The sequence below is a fragment of the Schistocerca serialis genome, unplaced genomic scaffold (genome assembly GCF_023864345.2).
Source record: "Schistocerca serialis cubense isolate TAMUIC-IGC-003099 unplaced genomic scaffold, iqSchSeri2.2 HiC_scaffold_115, whole genome shotgun sequence".
NCBI classification, from domain to species: Eukaryota; Metazoa; Arthropoda; class Insecta; order Orthoptera; family Acrididae; genus Schistocerca; species Schistocerca serialis.
The window spans coordinates 7,501-12,500 of NW_026047348.1; the positions used below are offsets into that span (position 1 = coordinate 7,501).

Below are 5,000 nucleotides of genomic sequence, written 5' to 3' on the forward strand. Positions count from 1 at the left end.
TCAATCCTTCCGGTGTCCGGGCCTGGTGAGGTTTCCCGTGTTGAGTCAAATTAAGCCGCAGGCTCCACTCCTGGTGGTGCCCTTCCGTCAATTCCTTTAAGTTTCAGCTTTGCAACCATACTTCCCCCGGAACCCAAAAGCTTTGGTTTCCCGGAGGCTGCCCGCCGAGTCATCGGAGGAACTGCGGCGGATCGCTGGCTGGCATCGTTTATGGTTAGAACTAGGGCGGTATCTGATCGCCTTCGAACCTCTAACTTTCGTTCTTGATTAATGAAAACATACTTGGCAAATGCTTTCGCTTCTGTTCGTCTTGCGACGATCCAAGAATTTCACCTCTAACGTCGCAATACGAATGCCCCCGCCTGTCCCTATTAATCATTACCTCGGGTTCCGAAAACCAACAAAATAGAACCGAGGTCCTATTCCATTATTCCATGCACACAGTATTCAGGCGGGCTTGCCTGCTTTAAGCACTCTAATTTGTTCAAAGTAAACGTGCCGGCCCACCGAGACACTCAATAAAGAGCACCCTGGTAGGATTTCAACGGGGTCCGCCTCGGGACGCACGAGCACGCACGAGGCGGTCGCACGCCTTCGGCTCGCCCCACCGGCAGGACGTCCCACGATACATGCCAGTTAAACACCGACGGGCGGTGAACCAACAGCGTGGGACACAAATCCAACTACGAGCTTTTTAACCGCAACAACTTTAATATACGCTATTGGAGCTGGAATTACCGCGGCTGCTGGCACCAGACTTGCCCTCCAATAGATACTCGTTAAAGGATTTAAAGTGTACTCATTCCGATTACGGGGCCTCGGATGAGTCCCGTATCGTTATTTTTCGTCACTACCTCCCCGTGCCGGGAGTGGGTAATTTGCGCGCCTGCTGCCTTCCTTGGATGTGGTAGCCGTTTCTCAGGCTCCCTCTCCGGAATCGAACCCTGATTCCCCGTTACCCGTTACAACCATGGTAGGCGCAGAACCTACCATCGACAGTTGATAAGGCAGACATTTGAAAGATGCGTCGCCGGTACGAGGACCGTGCGATCAGCCCAAAGTTATTCAGAGTCACCAAGGCAAACGGACCGGACGAGCCGACCGATTGGTTTTGATCTAATAAAAGCGTCCCTTCCATCTCTGGTCGGGACTCTGTTTGCATGTATTAGCTCTAGAATTACCACAGTTATCCAAGTAACGTGGGTACGATCTAAGGAACCATAACTGATTTAATGAGCCATTCGCGGTTTCACCTTAATGCGGCTTGTACTGAGACATGCATGGCTTAATCTTTGAGACAAGCATATGACTACTGGCAGGATCAACCAGGGAGCTGCGTCAACTAGAGCTGAGCAGCCGGCCGCCCGGGAGTGTGTCCCGGGGGCCCGCGCGAACACGCAAGCGTCCGCTCAATTATTCTGCAAACAGGAGGAGGCTGAGCTCCCCTGCACAACACACCTCGAAACCCTCTCAGGTCCCGGCGGCGCGCAGCGCCGTCCTAAGTACTTGGTCGGGTTCGAGAGAGGCGCAATCGCCCGGAGTTAGGCGAGTAGACGCTTTAGGTGCGACCACCCGTGCTCCCAACTGAGCTTGCCGCTGCCGACAGAGGCCCGGGAGCGTGCTGTCGTGGCATTGCCGGCGGGAGACAACACGCGCCACCTACGGTGACCGGCAGCTCCAACGCCAGCGCCACAGAAGGACAAAAGCCCCACTTGGGTGCCGAAGCGAACTCTCCCAGCACAGCGCACGCGCCAACACGTCCGCACAGCTGCGATACAAACCACCTGCGAGAACCGCTGGGGCGACCGAGCAGCAGACGGCGTCGCGGCGCCGAGCGCCGGGCGGCGGCGCATCCTCAGCGCACACAGTCCTCAATCGGACCAGCACACTGCAGATGGCCACCGCGCTTCGCACCGGGCCCGCGAGGACCTACTTTGGCCGCAAGGCGCCGCGAGCAGGGGGCGCCGGCGCGCAGCTGCGCCGCCTGCCGCGTCCGTCGGCCGGCGCGCCTGCCACTGGCCGCCCCCACCAGCCGGCTGTAGCGCGTGCGCCCACGCACCGCGCTGCCAGCACGCCGGGCGGCCCCCCCTCACCGGCCGGGGACGGTCCCACCCAGCCACCGCCGCGTATCGCCTCACACCCAGATCCCCTTTCGCGTTCGTGGGCATGGTGGGTCCCCTTTCACGTTCGTGGGCATGGTGGGTATCCCTGAAACAACCGGTTAATAGCTCGACCGATCGTCGCCAACACTGATTCACCTCTAGCGAGAACAACCGCACCACAACGGGTTACCTGTTGTTCATTTGCGTAACGTCACCAGCAAACGTAGACGTCCATCGCCATTTGCAACGAGTATTGCATGCCTGTGTCAGGTGTCACAACACACTACGTCTGCCCACATAGACGCAACAACATGTGCACGCCTCGAGAACACGTGGAAGGTAGCCCCCGTACGTATGCGGTGTCCATTGCGCGAACGACTGTCAGCCGGCCTCTGCAGGATGTCGCAGATGTGGAACGCGGTGCAACATGCTATCACGGTGTGTGAGAAGAGACGACTACGTCCGAATACACGCTCCACTACATCAACAGACTGCTCATGCTGATCGCCATCCAGGGCGTCCGTTCCTCCCACACGTCTGAATGGCGTACCACACTGCAATCCAGCTCTTATAGGGAGACGACACGTAGCTGCGTGCACAATATTTGGACTGTATGGTCTGCCGTTGCTAGGCGCAGTCGTCGTACGGTCACACATGTGCCACGATGTATCATTCAGTACATACGGACCAATGTGCAGTACAGTTTGTGGGTTTTGCGTACATCGGCGGACAGGTGACAGGCCGTACCACAACGTAGGCTGAGTACGTCGGCATGCGAAGGGCATTGAACATGCAAACTTCTCAACGACCAGCTTGCGAAGGCAGGGGGGAAGGGGGGGGGGCATGTACGTCCTGCTGCTATCCACATTACAGTGTATAGCAGGAGCATGTGGAAAGTCAGCAACACCTGCAAGGTGTTTAACATGACGCGATACACAGGGGACCGGGCAGTGCGAATAGCGAACTATATTGCGAGGGTTGCGGTTAGGCAACACTACACTAATTTAACGAGTTGCATAACAATTACAGAGCAGGTTCAGCGACAACGTGCGTCAGGTTAAGGCGCAATATAGGTTAGGTTGAGGCACAATATAGGTTAGGTTAAGGCACAATATAGGTTAGGTTAAGGCACAACATGGGTTACGTTAAGGCACAAATTGGGTTACGTTAAGGCACAACATGGGTTACGTTAAGGCACAACATGGGTTACGTTAAGGCACAAATTAGGTTACGTTAAGGCACAAATTAGGTTACGTTAAGGCACAAATTAGGTTACGTTAAGGCACAAATTAGGTTACGTTAAGGCACAAATTAGGTTACGTTAAGGCACAAATTAGGTTACGTTAAGGCACAAATTAGGTTACGTTAAGGCACAAATTAGGTTACGTTAAGGCACAAATTAGGTTACGTTAAGGCACAAATTAGGTTACGTTAAGGCACAAATTAGGTTACGTTAAGGCACAAATTAGGTTACGTTAAGGCACAAATTAGGTTACGTTAAGGCACAAATTAGGTTACGTTAAGGCACAAATTAGGTTACGTTAAGGCACAAATTAGGTTACGTTAAGGCACAAATTAGGTTACGTTAAGGCACAAATTAGGTTACGTTAAGGCACAAATTAGGTTACGTTAAGGTACAATATGGGTTAGGTTAAGGTACAATATGGGTTAGGTTAAGGTACAATATGGGTTAGGTTAAGGTACAATATGGGTTAGGTTAAGGTACAATATGGGTTAGGTTAAGGCACAACGTAGGTTAGGTTAAGGCACAACGTAGGTTAGGTTAAGGCACAACATAGGTTAGGTTAAGGCACAACATAGGTTAGGTTAAGGCACAACATAGGTTAGGTTAAGGCACAACATAGGTTAGGTTAAGGCACAACATAGGTTAGGTTAAGGCACAACATAGGTTAGGTTAAGGCACAACATAGGTTAGGTTAAGGCACAACATAGGTTAGGTTAAGGCACAACATAGGTTAGGTTAAGGCACAACATAGGTTAGGTTAAGGCACAACATAGGTTAGGTTAAGGCACAACGTAGGTTAGGTTAAGGCACAACGTAGGTTAGGTTAAGGCACAACGTAGGTTAGGTTAAGGCACAACGTAGGTTAGGTTAAGGCACAACGTAGGTTAGGTTAAGGCACAACGTAGGTTAGGTTAAGGCACAACGTAGGTTAGGTTAAGGCACAACGTAGGTTAGGTTAAGGCACAACGTAGGTTAGGTTAAGGCACAACGTAGGTTAGGTTAAGGCACAACGTAGGTTAGGTTAAGGCACAACATAGGTTAGGTTAAGGCACAACATAGGTTAGGTTAAGGCACAACATAGGTTAGGTTAAGGCACAACATAGGTTAGGTTAAGGCACAACATAGGTTAGGTTAAGGCACAACATAGGTTAGGTTAAGGCACAACATAGGTTAGGTTAAGGCACAACATAGGTTAGGTTAAGGCACAACATAGGTTAGGTTAAGGCACAACATAGGTTAGGTTAAGGCACAACATAGGTTAGGTTAAGGCACAACATAGGTTAGGTTAAGGCACAACATAGGTTAGGTTAAGGCACAACATAGGTTAGGTTAAGGCACAACGTAGGTTAGGTTAAGGCACAACGTAGGTTAGGTTAAGGCACAACGTAGGTTAGGTTAAGGCACAACGTAGGTTAGGTTAAGGCACAACGTAGGTTAGGTTAAGGCACAACGTAGGTTAGGTTAAGGCACAACGTAGGTTAGGTTAAGGTACAACGTAGGTTAGGTTAAGGTACAACGTAGGTTAGGTTAAGGTACAACGTAGGTTAGGTTAAGGTACAACGTAGGTTAGGTTAAGGTACAACGTAGGTTAGGTTAAGGTACAACGTAGGTTAGGTTAAGGTACAACGTAGGTTAGGTTAAGGTACAACGTA

The 5,000-nt window shown here is 51.1% G+C and overlaps 1 non-coding gene across 1 annotated transcript in view; it reads right to left on the bottom strand.

The window, feature by feature from the left end:
• Positions 1-1,332, bottom strand: part of LOC126432689 (small subunit ribosomal RNA) — a 1,909-nt gene extending 577 nt beyond the window's left edge. Inside the window, exon 1 of the ribosomal RNA XR_007578152.1 lies at positions 1-1,332. This exon is cut by the window's left edge and continues 577 nt beyond it. This is a non-coding gene — a ribosomal RNA (small subunit ribosomal RNA).
• Positions 1,333-5,000: the final 3,668 nt, after the last annotated feature.